At 38.9% G+C, this 18,476-nt stretch overlaps 1 protein-coding gene across 3 annotated transcripts in view; it reads left to right on the forward strand.

The window, feature by feature from the left end:
* The window catches only part of Sugct (succinyl-CoA:glutarate-CoA transferase), a 719,395-nt gene that overhangs the window by 21,728 nt on the left and 679,191 nt on the right, over positions 1-18,476 (forward strand). The gene's annotated exons all lie outside the window — the stretch shown is intronic.

Genomic DNA, 18,476 nt, shown 5'->3' on the forward strand with positions numbered 1-18,476 from the left:
GGATTAAAAATCCAATTAAAATATAATTATGTCCCCCATCCCCTTCTTTCAACCTTTTCCATGTCTCCTCCCTACTTTGTCTGAAATTCATGGTCTCTTTCTCTCTTTTTAAAATCCCTACTGATATGCACATACATATATCAGTAAATATAAAAGACAACACAGTTGATCCTGAAAGTGTGGCTTGTGTGTGTGTTTCTGAGTTAACATTGTTTAAGTAAGCATAGTGTTTTCAATAGTTTCTTATACATTGCATTAATTAAAATTGTAGGGTTATAGATTGAGTTCTTTTGACATCAGATTCTAGTCTTCAGTATTATATTTATAGTTTTCCCCCAAACTTCCAAATTTTTGTGTAAATGAAGTATTAGAATCTTAATTTTGGACCAGTTAAATGGCTCAAGCAGTAAAGGTGCTTGCTGCTAAGATCTGAGTTCATTCTTAAGACCCACATTATGGAAAGCAAGAACTAATTTCCATAAATTGTACTCTGACTTCAACATGCATGTGTGGCATGAGATTGACCATACACATACAAATAAGTAAAGAGACAAACAAACAAATAAATAGTTTTTGTTTTGTTTTGAGTTTAAGAGATAGGGTTTCTCTGTGTAGCCCTGCCTGTCCTGAAACTCATTCTGCAGACCTGGCAGGCCTCAAACTCAGAGATACCCTGCCTCTGCCTCCTGAGTGCTGGCATTAAAGGTGTGCACCATTTGTAAATAAATAAATAAATAAATAAATAAATAAATAAATAAATTTTGTTTGTTTGTTTGTATTTAAATAAAAAAGGATCTTTATTGCCATGGAAAGTGATTGAGTGGCCTCGAATATAAATGATACCCATAAGATCACATAGCTCATGCTAGATTTGGACTAAAGCTAACACATTTAAAGTAAACTGCAACTTAATTTATTGAGGAAACTATTTTGGGGCTATATTCCTGTAGCAGCTCAGCAGCCATGGATGAACTGGGCTCATCTGAAAGGAGGGTTGGAAATGTAAAGGAGATGGAGGGGCAAGAGAAGCATGGAGCTAAGACAAAGTTTTCTGCTCAAGGGTTAAAGTTTAATATTTAGTATTTGTATATATAGGGGAAGCCCAGGGAAACCATCTTTTGTTTCTGCTGGATTATGTTGCAAGGCAAGCTCAGCGAGCAGTTTATTCTTCTAAGCTCCTGTAGGAAGTTGTACGTGCAGCCAGGGCAGATGACTCCACATGGGTCATTGAGGTACATGTGGAAAACAAGGTCTTTTGGGCTTGCTCAAGGCTGGGGGAGGGCACAATTCCCTCTTTTTTGTTTTTTAAAGATGATCAGTACCAGTAGCTTGATGGGGGCATAAGATTTACTTTTTTCTATCTCCTGTCTAGGGTATAGAGTGGGTAGGTGACCATGTCTCGCTTCAGTTGGTGTCTACACTGCTCCTTGTTACCCATCAAGGAGAACAAACATAACATTGATGTATGCCTCTGCTTTAGGTCAATAGATGCTCAAGAACACTCTTACCCATTTCTGACTACCAGCCTTCTATAGCACACTCTTTCCCATACAGACCAAAGCAACATTCAGACTAAAGGACATATGCACTCAATGCATTTCTTCATAGTGATGAATAATTGCCATGGTAAATAGCTGAGCTTGCTGAAAGCGACCCTGTATGAAGGCAACAAATCTGTTTAAGATACAAGGTCCAAAAGTTAAAGGCAACAGGATTATAATTAATGGTCCAAGCAGTGTAGAAATTAAAGTTATAAGTGGGAATCCCAGGTATCTAATCCCACTGCTAATTGACAATGATCAAACACAAAGTTTGGCCACCAGGTATATGGTGGATATGGAGTAGTGATAGAAAACACTTGCTCTCCGGTAAGAGTGGAGATTACACTCCAGGTTAACTCAGCTGACTGATACGGTTTTTGATCTGTCTTCATCATAGTATCATAATCATTAGGCTCAGGATCCATGTCCACTTGACAAACCAATCTTTCAGGCAGCCATCGAGCTCCATTTTCTTTTTGTAAAGAAACACAGACAGAACCTCATCTCCAAATTAAAGTAGGGTTGTGACCATCTCATGTATTAGTTAGGGGGTCTCGCCATTTAATCCTGGCAAATGAGCTGGAAGTGACTGGATGCCAGTGTTAATCCACTGCAGACTGACCTTTAGCATCAGTTTGCAAAAAAGTTTAAAACAAATAGGACAAAAGCAAGGTGTGCTTTTGGTGAACTTGTAGGATATAACTCCCTCTCTTTTGTTTTTTTAAAAGGCAGTTTTTCAGAGTTCCTTGCAAAACCGGGGCAGAAGTGCCAGTAGATGCTTCTCCCACACTCAGAGAGTTATGAAGATATTATTTTAAAGTTTCACAATACTTGTTTCACAATACCTTGTCCTTGAGCATTATAAGGAATCCCAGTAATATGGGTAATATTAAATTGTCAACAAAAAGTCTCAAATGCATGCTTGCAATAGCCAATTTCATTATTTGTCGTAATCTGATATGGAACACCAAGCATAGAAAAATAATGTTGGCAATGACTAATTACATTTTTAGTTGCTTCTCCTGTTAAAGCAGTTGCAACTAGAAAGCCTGAAAGGGTATCAAGTCACATGTACATATTCTAATTTTCCAAAATCAGAAATAAGTAACATTCATTTGCCATAACTGATTAGGTATGAGTCCTCAAGGATCAATACCATTATGAAAAAATTGAAGACATTGAGAACAAGTTTTTACAATTGACATGCACATTTTCTAGAAATAGCAAATTGTTGTTTCAAGCTATTACTATTTTGATGATAAAAGAATGAGATTGTATGGCCAATTGTTCCTGTAAGGCCTATAATCTGCCTGGTATACAAATCTGCTGTAGCATTGCCCTGGGGTCCAGGCAATCCAGTATGAGCTCTTAAATGTCCTATAAAGTTAGGAACAGTACATGTTTCTTAAATTAAGCTGTACTTGTATAAATAACTGTAAAATTTGAGAATTAGCAGAATCTAAAACAGAAAAATTTCAAGCAATTGTAAACCATGAGCTATATATTGGCTATCTGTATACAAATTAAAAGCTTGATTTTTCAACATTTCTAAAACAGTGGCTACAGCACATAATTCATTATTTGTGCTGAAGTAGGGGGAAACTCAAAGAGAATGAACATGTGATCCAATTACATATACTGCCTTCCCATTAGATGAATACATCGATAAATACAGTAAACACATTTTCTATGGGCTGCATGCGTAATTTATAGGAAATAGAAAAGCATGCATAGAAGAAAATTCTAACAACTTGTCTTTTGGATAATGATTGTCAAATTTGCCTAAAAAGTTTGCCATGCAATAGTCCAAATATCAGTATTCTGTAATAACCAGTTTAGCTGTTGTTTGAAATAAGGAATAAACATTTCATCCAAAATACTTTCATGATTCTATCCTACAATTCTGTATTAATACAGCAACAGTTTCATAATAGGGTGTTAAAACTTTACTTGCAGATGAAGAAAGATGAATCCACATTAATGGTCTCTTGTGCCAAAGGACTGCTGTGAAACAGCCAACAATTGATTAGTCTGTATAATGCATCTGTTGTTGGCTAACAGCTTCCTCTATTTTCTGCAAAGCTATTTGTCCCTCATCAGTTAATTGTCTAGGGGAATGAAGATTTGCATTCCCCTTGAGAATATTAAACAGAGTTTTAAGTTCTCCTGTTAAGCTTAAGATGAGGCCTTAGCTGTTGGGGTCCACACTAGCCCCACGTTGGGGCGGCCAAAAAATGTCATGGCCCAAGCAAAATGTTGAGGCCCAGGCCGACCCACGTTTGGGCGGCCACTGTATCCCGGCCCAAGCTGCAGCTCCGGTCCGCGGGTCGGGGTTCAGCAAGATGAGAGTGAGGACTGACTCGAAGAATGCAGACCAGACAGAGTGTAATTCAATCCTGTTTATTCTTCAGTCTAAGTCCTAAGTCTTGAGTTCCTAGTGCCTAGTTCCTAGCTCCTAGTCCCTCCAAGTTCCAAGTTACTTCTTCCAAGTTCTCTTCCAAGTGCCTGCTACCTGTCTTCTCTCTGCTGTGTCTGGTTCTGTCTAGAGCCAAGTGTCTTCTACCTAATGTCTGATGTGTCTCCCTAATGTCTGATTCTCTACTGTCTGCCTCTACCTTTTAGATGTCTTACTTCTAAGCCACGCCTCTAAGTTACACCTTTAATCATGCCCTTAGGTCTTGTCTCTAAATCTTACCTCCACACTTCTTTTTTTTTTTTTTTTTTTTTTTTTTTTTTTTTAGATATTTTATTTACACTTCAGATGCCATCCCCTTTCCCCATTCCCCCCCCTTAGAAAACCCCTATCCCATGCCCCCTTTTCCTTTTTGCATTTATACATTTTTTAAAAATAATGTTAATCATAAGCGTTATATGTTTGGAATTGTTCAATCAGAGGTGTAACCCACTGACCAACCTAGATATATCAACTATCTTTGACTGGTGGAGATACATGAATATCTGCCTCCCTGTCTCCCCCCTCTTTCTCTCTTTCATCACCTAGCTTCTCCTCTCCTTCTTCTCCTCTTCTTACTCCTTTTCTTCCTCTCAGTACTCCTCCTACACATCACCCTTCCTGTTAAAATGAAACTTTTCTCTCAAAATACAATTAGAGCATAATTATGCCAATTTGTACCAGTGAGGTACAAGATAGTCCTAATACCCAGTCCATCATTTTGTTGACTAACCAGCACCTCTGTCATCTATTCTAACTAAAACATTTACTTCTGAACCTGGCTTTAGGATGAATGTCAGCTGATGACCATCCACTCAAATCTTTTCTCTTACGGTAAATAGCTATAAGTTTTCAACCACGTCAGAAATCCAGAATGACTGAGTTAACTATAATTGTGGGAAGCACAAAGCATAGCTTCTAAAACTTACCCAATTTATAGAGACCTCTGAACACCTGAAAAGCCCCTATACTACCAAACATTGGAGCATCAAATCTTCAGCCTTCTGGCCCAGAATCATCTGACAGACCTTGGTGATGCAGGATTATTAAGGACTGATTACTCTGTCTAGGCAGATATAATCAGTCGACTATTCTGCATGAGTGTCCTTTTCTGGACAGTAATTTGTCTGTAGATGGAGAGAGGCAATTCTTGCCTAGTGGCTGTTACCACACAACTGGAGTAACTCCAAGGATGCTCAATTTCTTCTTAGAATCCTCGACAGGAAGCTGTCAGGAGCAGACAGATCTCTAATCAATATGAACATTAATATATAAATATTTGTAGCATCAGTTCTATGGACTTCTGATGTTTTGAAAACCAACTATCCATGTAAGGTAACCTGGACTGTTTTCTGTTAACTCCTCTCAGCTATTTCTAAGTAAAATATGAAAAGCACCCTAACAATAAACTCAAAAATATGAATTTGCTATAGTCCCTTAACTCATAGGTTAACCGTCCCAAATCAGTTAAAAAAGGGCTGGGTCTAGGCATTGTATTCCTAAATGTGTTATACAGGCACAATGCCCATGAGTGTATCAATATTCATCTCATTTTTATATTAATAAGAGGCTCGTACCAATGAAAACCTTAAATTTGAGATCAAAGTAAATTTTGTAGCATTTAAGAATTTATAACTTCATCTTGATAATAATTATACAGATTTCTACCAGTAGGTTATGGCTATGCAGTAAGTCCTAGCTAATCCCCCCTGTTCCAACAAAACCACTACTTGTCCCTAGAAAGACAGACCATTATTAATCACATTAGTCCCCAAGCTCAGGGAATAGGGGCGCTGACTCTTCTTTAACTTCTTCAAGCTGATTAAGGGCATTGAGATTTTAGAAGAGGGGTGGGGGGGGGGAGAGTAAGTTGATAAGCCTCTGATGCCGTGTCTTCACTGAATCCAGATGGAATTCCAGGACATCAGAGGTTTGGGCAGGTCTGCTCAGTACGCTTGATGAGTAGATACACCAAGGCTGTGTATTCTGCAATATACAATTCTCAGAACAAGTTTTAGTATCAAGAAAAAAAAAAATTTCCCACCCCCAGGGGGCTGACATTTTTTTTTTTAAAGATGTTGGTTCTGAAGACTTTTTTTTTTTCCCGCTTCTTAAAATTGGTTGTAGTATTACCTTTCAGATTTTATCCCCTTAGCCTACTTCCTCCCACTACCCAGAAACCTATCCCATCCCCCTCCTCATGCTTCTATGAGGCAGTGACCACACCTACCCCCCTCACTATCCCCTCCCTGCCCTCACATCCCCCCCCCACTGTGTGTTCATTCATTCATTTTTCATTCATTTTTTTTATGGGACCAAGAAACTCCTCTCCCACCTATGTCCGACAGGGCCATCCTCCCCTACATATACCTCTGGAGTCTTGGGTCCCTCCCTATGTGTTCCCTGGCTGGTGGTTTAGACCCTGGGGGGCTCTGGTTGTTTGGTATTGTTGCTTTCCACCTGGGGTCAATAACCCTTTCTGCTCCTTCAGTTCTCTCACTAAGTTCTCCATTGGGAAACCCCTGATCATATTAGTGGTTAATTGTGAACATTGTCCTCTGAGTGTTTTAGTCTTTGGCTGACCTCTAAGGAGACAGCTATATCATGTTCCTCACATTATGCACTTCCAGCCATCCACAACAGTGTTTAGATTAGGTGGCTGTACATGGGGTGAATACCCAGGTAGAAAGGTCTCCTGATGGCCCCTCCTTCAGTTTCTGTTCCATGTTTTGTTTCCCTATTTGCTCCCTTGAGCATTTTTGTTTCTCGTTCTAAGTAGAACTGAGGCATCCCCTCTTGGTCTTCCTTTTTCATGAGCTTCATGTGGTCTGTGGGTTGAGTCTTCGCTAATCCAAGCTTTTGGGCTAACATCCGTGGAGATATGTTTGTGTAACTATCTTCTTTTGGGGTTTTTGGAAGATTACTTTCTTGCTTTTTCTAGGTTGTAGTTTCCCTCCTTGTGTTGGAGTTTTCCACCAATTATTTTTTGAAGTGCTGGATTTGTGTTGAGATACTGTGTAAATTTGGATTTGTCATGGAATATTTTGGTTTCTCCATCAATAATGATTGAGAGTTTTGCTGGGTATAGTAGTCTGGGCTGGCATTTGTGTTCTCTTAGGGTCTGTATGATATCGGTCCAGGATCTTCTGGCTTTTATGGTCTCTGGTGAGAAATCTGGTGTAATTCTTATAGGTCTGCCTTTATATGTTACTTTGCCTTTTTCCCTTACTGCTTTTAGTATTTTTTCTTTGTTTTGTACATTTGATGTTTTGACTATTATATGGCGGGAAGTATTTCTTTTCTGGTCTAAACTATTTGGAGTTCTGTAAGCTTCTTGTATATTTATGGACATCTCTTTCTTTAGGTTAGGGAAGTTTTCCTCTCTAATTTTGTTGAGGATATTTACTGGTCCTTTAAGTTGGGAGTCTTCCCCCTCATCTATACCTATTATCCTTAGGTTTGGCCTTCTCATTGTGTCTTGGATTTCTTGTATATTTTGGGTTAGTAGCTTTTTGTATTTTGCATTTTCTTTGACAGTTGTGTCAATGTTTTCCATGGTATCTTCTGCACATGAGATTCTCTCTTCCATCTCTTGAATTCTATTGGTGATACTTGTGTCTATGACTCCTGATCTTTTTTTTAGGTTTTCTATCTCCAGGGTATTGTCCCTTTGTGATTTCTTTATTGTTTCTACTTCCATTTTTAGATCCTGCATGGTTCTGTTTAATTCCTTTTCCCGTTTGGTTGCATTTTCTTGAAATTCCTTAAGGGATTTTTGTGTTTCCTCTTTAAGGGTTTCTATCTGTCTACCAGTGCTCTCCTTAAGTTCTTTGAGAGTGTTATTTATGTCTTTCTTAAAGCCCTCTATCATCATCATGAGAAGTGATTTTAATTCTGATTCCTGCTTTTCTGGTGTGATGGGGTATTCAGGGCTTGCTCTGATGGGGGAGCTGGGTTCTGATGATGCCATGTAACTTTGGTTTCTGTTGCTTACATTCTTGCTCTTGCCTTTTGCCATCTGGTTAACTCTAGTGCTGCCTGTACTTGCTGTCTCTGACTGAAGCCTGTCTTTCTAGTTATCTAGCTTGTGTCTGATCTCCTAGGGGTCCAGATGTCTCTGTGATCTTTTCCAGTTGCACTGATTACAGTGGTACCTCTAGGATGCCTCAGGATATAGTGCCTCCAAGGTAGTAGTCCAGCTAGGTGTCTGCTGTTCTGGGTGCAGTGTCTCCTCTAGAATATCTCAGGATATGTTGTCTGAAGCTCTGAGTTCATTTGTTCCTCTGTGGCTCTTGATTGAGTGGACCTTCCAGTATGTCTCAGGTGGAATCCGGGGTCCACACAACAGCAGACCTGGCAGAGGTCTGATCTAGGCCTCAGATCTGAGAACTAGTTTCTAAGACACTGTCCAAGTTAGAGCGCCTGGGATCCCTGCTTCCTCTGGGTTCTTGGAGGTTGGGGACAGAGCTGCCACCCAAGATCTGCTCAGTGCTCTGACCCAGACCGGAAGGAACCAGTGTTCCGGGCCAGGAGTAACTTCCTGGGTCCTTTTGGTTCCCAGTTACTCCCTGTTTAGGGCGGGCCCTGCTGTCTGCTTACCTAAGATACTGCCTGAGTTCGAGTGCCTGGGATCCCTGCTTCCTCTGGGTTCTTGGATGTTGGGGGCAGAGCTGCCACCCAAGATCTGCTCAGTGCTCTGGCCCAGACCGGAAGGAGATCTCCACACTTCTAAGTCACTCTTAAGTTACACACCTTTAATCTCACACACCTTTAATCTTATGCACCTTTAATCTCAAGGTATCTAAACCAAGACTATTGGAGTGTGCTCAGCTGTTGCAGGCTATTGTAATCCAAGTCACATGTCACGGTATATGGCTCAAGATGACTGCAAAGCTGACAGCTGCTTTCTGCTAAAAGTCAGCCCCCAACACTTAGCCAATGAATATTTCCTAATGACTTTTGAAAATCATTAAAAGTAAACTATCTTTTTTTTTTTTTTGCATATACACTGGAAAGCCAGAAGAGGGCACTAGATCTCATTACAGATGGTTGTGAGCCACTATGTTGGTTGCTGGGAATTGAAGTGCTGTTAACCATCTCTCCAGACCCAACTATCTTCTCTTATTGGAATTTTCTGTGCCACAATCTGCTTAGGAAAAAACGGAGGTCCCAAATATTGAAAAAGATATTGCCTTTGAATCTTTTCTGGAGCAACAAGCACTCCCCAAAATTTTAAAGCTTGTTGTATGAGAGCAAAGGCTTGCAGTAAAACTTCTACAGATCAGCTCATAAAATACCCATATAATGAATAATATTCACTGAAGGATTCAAAGTCCTAACCTCTTATATTGAAGCAGCAATAAATTTTTTTTAAATAATGAAGGGCTATTAGCCATTCCCTGTGGCAAAAGTTTCCAATGATATTGCTTCATGGATTATTCAAAATTACAAGTAGACACACTAAATGCAAACTTTCCACAGTCACCAGGATGCAAAGGAACAGTATAAAAACAACCCTCCAAATCCATAATAATTCTATATGCATGTCCTGGAATGGCAGCTGGAGTAGGCAAGTCATGCTGTAATGCCCAACAAGTTCTTAGTTTCATTAAACTTTCATAAATCTTAAGTTTGAATTTTGTTTTGGATTTATAGAATCACCAATCACTTGGAAGTGAGTGAGTACATCAGCTCCAGTGTCTATTAATCCTTCAGACCTTTTTTTTCTTGGATTAGTAATTTAAGGTTATGTCTCTTACTAGTAATAGACTGAGCCCAGTACACATCAGAGGAACCAAAGCCACCTTGTCCTTTCTCACTCTTAACAAATTTGGAAGGTAGAGGATGCAAGGGAACTAAAACAAGTTGAACAGTTCTTTTGTTAGCAGGTACAGTTATAATGCCATGGGGGGAAGCAGCCATAATTCTAATTTCTCCGGCATAATCATTATCTATAACTCCTGGCCCATAAGCTGCCTGTTGTGAATGCCTTGGGGTCTGAGGCTGACCCCTCCTCCCAAAGGAATAAACAAGGCAATAAACAAAATCCAGAAAAAAACCTTTCTAGGGGCTTCTAGGGGCTAGTCAGGATGAACAAGACAAATGGAATGCCATACAAGCTTCTGCTGAGCCCACTCTGAGGTTTGCATTAACTCAAATGTAAATGTTTTCAATCTGGGCCTAAGAGAGTCTACTAGTGCCTTTGTTCCTGGGACAATCATTTCTAAAATGACCCAAACCTCCACATTTAAAACATCCTTTATTCCCTCATCTGTGTGAAAGCATTGCTTGGTCCCTTGTAAGACAGCAGCCATGGCCAGACCCTAATTGTATGAGGGTCCAATTTTAACACAAAGACAAATGTATCCAGGTAAGTCTATCTGCTTTGTATGGCTGTACGGCATGGCAGGCCTCATTAGCATTCTCATAAGCCAACTGTGTAACAAAGGGAACTCCTGCCTGGGGGTCTCCAAAAATTCTACCAGCTGCTTTTAGCAGTCTATCCACAAATCCCTGAAATGTTTCATCAGGGTCTTGTTTGATCCTAGATAAAACTCCCTCTGAGATCTCCTTTAGTTGTAATTGATTCCAAGCACGGTGGGCAGCCATTGCAATCTGTGCGTACACTCCTGCAGATAGCCCAATCTGATTAGCATTACCTTCATATTGACCCTCTCCTAGAAGCATGTTATTATCCCAGTCTGCATTACCTGCCTGAGTATTCTGCGGTTCTCTTACTTGATTCATGCCATTCAGAACTTCAAAGTAAGTAATTTCCTCCTGACAAAGTAGCCTTACATATAGTTTTTCAATCTTGGGGGGGGGGGTAAATTTCTACCACTGTATCCAATAAAACTTGTGTAAAAGTGGCAGCAGGCCTGTACTGTGCTACAGCTGTTTTTTTTAACTCTTTTATTACTCTTGCTATCATCTCTACCTGCTCGATCCTTTTCTCAACTACAAACATGGGTGAGTCAAAAATTCCAAGCCTGTGATTGAATTGGAAACTGCAGCCAATGGAACACTGGTAGTTTACCTATATTTTTAAGTTTCTCTTGCAATACCAGAGCAACCACAACTTTGGAAAGTAAAACCCAGTTTTAAACAATCCATTCTTTTTAAAATCAACACCAAGAGCATTACCCCCATGCAAAAAAGTTCGGCTGCCAATTCCTGCACACAAATGTACAACTGTGCAGCCTCCAATACCCTACCAAAGAGACATTGTCCTAAATCTTATCTTTTATAAGTCTAGTTTCTCGGATATTCAGAGACCTGTTTTCCGGGGTTGGCTCATGCCATGGGTTGTCTGAATGACTCCAACCCTGAGTTACCAGTTTTAAGCCAACTTTCTGTTAACAATGTTACAAATTTTAATCATACTCAATAACTTATAAGCCAATAATCTATAGCCAAGACATGCAGAACATATTTGTACTTTTAATACCAGTCAGAAACAAAAATGAAGTAGATACACATCTCATATATTTAAGTCAAACAAAAATTTTCTTTTTCTAGCTGTAATTTCAAGAGAAAAAGCACCTTGTCACTTGCTAAACCCAATAATCACAATTACAGATTTTTTTCTAGGAAAAACAACTATCAGCTTCCTTACCATAGAAGAAAGAAAGAAAGAAAGAAAGAAAGAAAGAAAGAAAGAAAGAGAGAGAAAAGCTGCTGTCCCCTTTAAGAGCAATTTATGCACACAATCAGCTCCTGGAAAGGCTTCTCTTGCTGTGTTTGACTCCTAGCTACTGGTGCTGGGTATCTTATCAGTTTCTGCTGTGCACACTAAGACTGCCTTTTAAACAAGTTAAACTAAACCAAGGGGTAGATAGCTAGCAGATAAGGTTTTAACCATTTTTTTCTTTTGAACATGAAACACAGAACAACAATCATTCAAACAATGAAACAAGAACACAGACTTAACATAAAACTGTCAGTTTTGACAGACACGGACAGATTGGCATGCCAAAGGCAGACAATAACCAGAACTAAAGATTTCTCCAGGAGGAGCCAGAGAGGAAGCAGGACTCTCCCGATTTCCTCCTGTTCCTAGGAGAGCTCTGAAATAGCTTATATCCATTTTCCTTCTCTTTTGCTAACGTGTCCCAGAGAGGGGCCAACTGCTTCCCTGAAACCCTTGCTCTGTCTCATATTCAAGGTCTAACTCATCATCTCCATCTTTAGGAGGTGCAGTGGCAGCTACTGATAGTTACTCCTCAGTGCCCTGTTTTCTTAACTTCCCCAATTCCTCCTAATTCTGCTCATCTCGCCTGAGGCAACTCTCAGGCTGCAGACGAAGGCCTGTCTATAACTTCCCTGCTCAAAATTTTGCTGTCACCCTGAGGTGAAGTCGATATTGGGCTAACACCTCCTCAGCCTAGCTGTATCCTCTTAAAGCACCTCCTGCAACCCAGCCTCCAAAAGATAACTATCGCTAGCATGAATGCTGTTTGTTGCTTATGGTGCAGGATACTCTTACTTCTTCCATTTTCTGTGGAACTCCACTCAAGACAAGCATTTCTCAGTTCTTCCCCCAGTTTTCAGGCTCCTGATTCAGGCGCCACTTATTCCTGTGATAAATAATGAACTTTTGATCACAACAACAAAACTTCCGCCAATCTTAGGCTACCAGTTGGTCAGATGGTTGTTTTCTGCATGTGATTTTTTTCTTCTTGTTTATAACTATTGCCTATCCACATTGCTATGCACATGATTTCTTCTTGTTGTTTATAAGTATTGCCCATCCACATTGCTATGGGAGATGCTTGAATCTCTCCCAGTTCTCAACACTGCCTGATGCATTCATTTTAGAAATAAATTCTGTTAAATTTAATATTCACTTTAATGAAGCTTTGGTTTTTGTTTTAATTTAAGTAAGGAAGAAAGCCAGTATTTGAACATGGGGTCACATCTTTCCAAGCTTTCACTGGCATGCTTAGCATGTTCTTTTCTCGAGGTAGTATGGCACAGTGGTTAAAGGTATGCATCTTGACATGAGGTTTGAACTCTGCCTCGTTTCCTTGCAAGCTATGTAAATTTAGATAGATATTTTCTTGTACCTCAGTGTTCTCAGTAGAGTAGGGTCATAACCGTGACGTCTTCTCATGGTGCTTAGAATCCAGCTCATTCGGATTAAATGCTTAAAAGCTCTTGCTGTATAGCACCCATTAATTATTATCTGTTATTTCCTGATGCAAATGTGGTTGGCTGCATCAGTGAGATAATCATATTTGTCATCATTATAATTTTAATTCATCTTAGTGGATTTGTATCCATTTGGTTAGGGAACCAAGTTTCAAGTTTTAATTTTTTAAAAACCATCATTTAGTCAAATTATTGTTAAAAAAAAAAGAATAAACTTCATTATAAAATTTTAAGAGCCTCTTCTGTGATTCACCTATAGAATCTTCCCAAAGAACCCAAACAGCAATCCTCCCTGTCATTAACATATCAAATACAATTGAGGCTGCTAGACCTAGTGATCTAAGAGGTTTAACAGCCCATATAGCAGCCTGGACCTGTTGAAAAGCTGTCCCGGTCTCGACTCTATTAAAAACTAGCAACTTCCAACCCATTTGCTATGTGGGCTAGAGTAACACAATCAAATCAGCAACATACTTCATCTAGAATAGGCCCACTAAGCCTTGTGCTTTCTTGGTGGTAGAAGGAGCAGAGTGAAACTACATATTCTTCACCTCAGAAAGGATATCTCTGAGTCTTAAACCATTAAAATCCTAGACATTTTACTGAGATAGAAAGCTCTGGAGTTTTGATCTATTTATTTATCATCTTCTCATATGCATATACTTTACCAACAAGTCCAGAATGGTTGATACATAGACTAATAGTAGTTTTATGAAATTGGGTTAACCTTTGTGGCGTATATCTTTAGAACTGCAATATCCTCTTGATTGATGAAGTGGTCTGTTGATCAGTATGAAGTGACATTCTTTATCTTTTCCTAATAGATATCCTAATAGCTTTGCCAGATATCATAACAGTGACACCCACTCATTTTCTGGGCCCAATTGCTTGGAATACCTTTTTCTATCCTTCTAGCCTAAGGTAGTGTGTGTCTTTTGTTAAGAGGTGCATTCCTTAGATGCAACAAATAGCTGATATCCTCTTTTTTTAAAATTCAATTTACTAGTCTGTTTTTTAATTGATTAATTAAGACAACTAATATTCACAGTTGCTGAAAGTTATGCATTGCTTAATGCCATTTTGTTAAATTTTTTTTATTTTTTGTTTTTATGTTCTCTTCCTCTTTTGCTTAACCCTAGCATGGTTAATTATTTCCTGTGGCCTTTACTTTTCTTCAGTTTGAAGAATTCCATCTCCTGTAGTGCTGGCTTAGTGGTCATAAATTTCTATAGTCTAATCTCATTACAGAAAAGGTTTTATGTTTCCTTCATTTATGGCAGAGAGAGTTTCTGGGTATGCTAGTTTGGGTCAGTGATTTTTTTCTTTCAGTAGTTAAAAAAAAGTAACATTCCAAGGCCCTTGACTTTAAATTTTCAGTTGATTAATTTAGTATTATTCCCATGAGCCTGCCTTTATTTGTGACTCAGACCATCTGTGTTGCTGCTTTTAGTATACTCCCTTTGTTCTGTGTATTTAATGTTTTGATTATATTATGATAAGTGGAGTCCTTTGCTCTTGTCTGCCTGATGTTTTAGCTGCCTATTGTATATCTGGATTGGCACCACTTTTGCTAAAGAGATGGAAGATTGGGAGAATTTTATTATGGTTCTTAATCTTTCCTTTTTCTTTAGAACTAGCTTATTCTTTTTTTTATGCATAGATTTGGTCTTTTGTGCTGTGTATATCTTGGAATTCCCCACATACTTTCTTAATATTTTACTTTCATCCTTCGTGGGTTGTCAGTTCCTCCACCTTGCCTTCAAGCTTATACAATCTGTCCTTTCCAAATGCTTTCTATTGCTGAGACTTTCCATGGGTTCTTTTGTATTTGACCTACTATTTTTTTATTTATTTTAGGTTTGTTTTTCTTCAGGATTTTTATCTTTTCCTTGGATTCCTCTTCCATATCCTGTATCACTTTCTTTATTTTTTACATTTTTTATGCCATCAAACATACTTATAATTATTCTTTTCTCTGTTAGTGATTTCATCTAATTCTCTCTCAGTGGGTCATATTATACAGTGCTAAGACACTAATTTTTGGTGGAGGTACATTTTCGTGGGTTTCATGTTTCCTATGTTACTGTGTTGGGATTTCTTTGCTTTGGTTTATTACTTTTCAGCTATATTCTTTAAGTTGAAGTGTTTGCAATGTTCTAGTGGAACTTGGACATGGTAGAGTTGCATGTGTGGTTTAGAAAATAATTTCTCAGTCCTGGAGCTCAGTCCTGGAGTGCCTAGTGTAAGTTCTATGTTTTTCCTTGAATAGGATATTAACTGGGAGAGTTACCAGAGATGATTGATATGACCACATGCAATTGTCATACTAGCCAATTCACAACAGTGGCTCCTCTGATTTCAGTACTGTTGGAGACAAATAACCCAGGGCATTATGTGGGTATACTCCCAATTTAGTAATAAGATTAGGAGTGGAAAGGAAGCAGAGTGATTAAGGATAAAGATTAAATATTAGATTCACATGGAGAAGAGAAAAGGGATGTGGTAAAGTAGGCAGGAGGAAAAAATTAGGATAATGTTAAGGTCTACAGATTTTCAAAATTGTTAAGACTGTGGAAGGTTACAATTAAGATGTATAAAGATGGGTGGGTAAGGTTGAGGGAAAGAAGAAGAGATGCAAGAATAAATTGGGAAGGCATATATAAGTTGTGGCTGCATAATACAGTAAAGAATGCCTTCTAGTAACCAGGGTGCAGAAACACAAATAATAGTTCTAAGTCATAACTGAGCAATAAACCAGCAAACCAACCAACCAACCAGCCAATCAACCAACCAATCAACCAACACACTGCCCTGAGGCATATATGATAGTGGCAATTAACTAAATGAATAAATAAATAAGCAAATAAGTAAAATGATAAAATAAAAAAGAATACTTATGGAGTGAATTGTTGGCACAGGTATCCAAGTTGAAAAGCTGTAGTTTCAAAACCCACTGTCTCTAGCTGGTTCCATGCAATATTGTGTATGGTAATGAGAGTGGGAGCCATTGGTCTCTGCAGCACAGGGTTCTTGGGGCTCTTTTGCATGTGGAAATCAGATTATAAGTTCTTTCCTGATAGTTTCCTTAGAGAAGTCTTTCTTTATGTCTCCTGTGCCACTTATAACCCTAGTCTTAGGCTGTGTGTGGTGGTGATTCTTTTGATGCCAGCATCCGGGAGGCAAAGGTAGGCAGATCTCTGAGATTGAGGCCTATCTGGTATGTATAGAGAGAATTCCAGGCCATGTTGTATAACATTGTGAGGCCCTGCCTCAAAAAACAAAACAAAACAAAACAAAACAAAACAAAACAAAACAAAACAAAACAAAGCACAATCCATCATAACCACCACTACAGTTACCAACCCCCCAAACTGTCATCTTTGTTTCCCTGTAGATGTTGGCTCTCAGCAGTGTCTGAACATCATTGCATTCTGTTCAGTTTTACTTCCCTGTAGTTTAGAGGTACTCTGCTGGCCATGTATACTCTGGTGACTGTGGCTCTGAGTTTCCAAATTGTTCAGTTCACAGAGAGTCTGGAGCCATCAAACGGGAGGCCCAGCAAAACTCTTTGCTGTTTTGTTTTAAATTGAAAAAGTTTAATTTCATCCCCATTCTGAGGTTCTTACTTTCTGCCTTCTCTTCTGCAATGTTCCCAGAGCCTTGGTAATGTTGGAATTGATATAGGTGTCTTATTTAGAGATGAACACCTACTCTCTTATCCTTAACACTGTGACTCGTTACATATTTCTCCATTGACTGCTATCCATTGCAAATGAAGCATCTCTGATGAAGATTGTGAGCAGTTCCCATCTATGGATATAAACAAATATCTATAAGTCAGTTTCACAAAGTGAGCCCTTAGCAAAATAACAATATCAGGTTCTATAAGGGTCATTTAACATTTATTTATTTTTAATTTTTAAACATTTTGATACAGGGTCATTTTAAAATGGTACCTGCAACTGCTCCAGTCAGTTTTGAGATGATAAGAGTTTCCTGTTGCTGCTCTTATCTGTTCTAGTCACCATATGTGCCTATGCTATGGTTTCCTCTGCTTTTCTGCTCTCCATAGCATCATAGCACACTACTGAACATGCAGTGAAGATGTCCTGTGTCTCCTGCTGTCTGCTGTTGGTCTTCCTGCTCTCTGGCTCTGTAATTCCTCAAACCAAACCAATTCCCCCAGGATAAATTGGATTTTGTTTCTTTGTAAAGTTTTTTTTTCAGTTGATATTCAGTTTAGTTTTTTCTAAATTGTTCTTCATTATTGCTTGATATCTTTTCCTACAGTGTCTTTATTTTCAGATCCCATTTTTCATTCTCTTCAGTGGTTATTACTTGTGTTGTGTGGATGTGCATGTGAATGTGCTCATGTGTGTGGTTGCACATGTGTGTGGGTGCACATGTGTATGGGTGCACATGCATGTGCACAGATATGTGTTTGGAGGTCAGGAGGAAAACCTTATGCATTGTTCATCAGGCACTGTCCACCATATTTTTTGGAATAGTGTCTCTTACTGGGTTGGATCTTGCCTGGTAGGCTAGGCTGGCTGGCTGGCCAGCAAGCTTCAGAAACCATGTCTTTGTTTCCGCAGTGTTGGGATTATAAGCACATGCCACCATCACTTTCAGTTCTTCTCTTGGGTTCTAAGGATTAACTCAGGTTCTCAGGCATGAAAGGCAAACACTTTACACTTTACTGACTGAGCAAGCTTCCCCAGCCCCAGAAATCAGTACCTTTTTTAAACTAGAAGATTTGTTTCCCCTAAGTATCTTTTTTTTTTTTTTATTGTGCTTCCAACTTAGTTGCCAGTGTTCATTATCATGTTTCTACCTCAGAGTATTTATAAAGATGTATTTTTTTATGTGTATGGGTGTTTTGCCTGGATTTTATGGAAACAGTGATTTTATGGCTTATTTGTATTTGAATCTGTCATGTGAATTGGGTTTTCATTTAGATTCTTAAAAAAACCTAAACATATAGATATCCATATGGCTTAATGTTTTGCTTTGTTGACAGGGTTAAGGCAAGTAACTCTGGCTGGTCTGGAACTCTCTATGTAGAATAGGCTGGCCTCAAACCCAGAGAGAACTGACTGCCCCTGCTGTATGAGTGCTTAGATCAAAGGTGTGTGCCACCATACCCGGCATTTAAGTTTTTGAAAATGTGGTGAAATATAAGTGTTAAAAATTTTAATGTAAGCAGTTTTAACGTAAGCAGTTCTATTGAATCCAGTGGCATTAGTTACATACATGAGGTTGTACAGCTGTTACAACTGCTCGTTTCTAAAATGCTTTGTCACTCCAAAGAAAACTTTGAGCTCCTTAGGTGG

This window comes from Arvicanthis niloticus, chromosome 8 (assembly GCF_011762505.2).
Source record: "Arvicanthis niloticus isolate mArvNil1 chromosome 8, mArvNil1.pat.X, whole genome shotgun sequence".
NCBI classification, from domain to species: Eukaryota; Metazoa; Chordata; class Mammalia; order Rodentia; family Muridae; genus Arvicanthis; species Arvicanthis niloticus.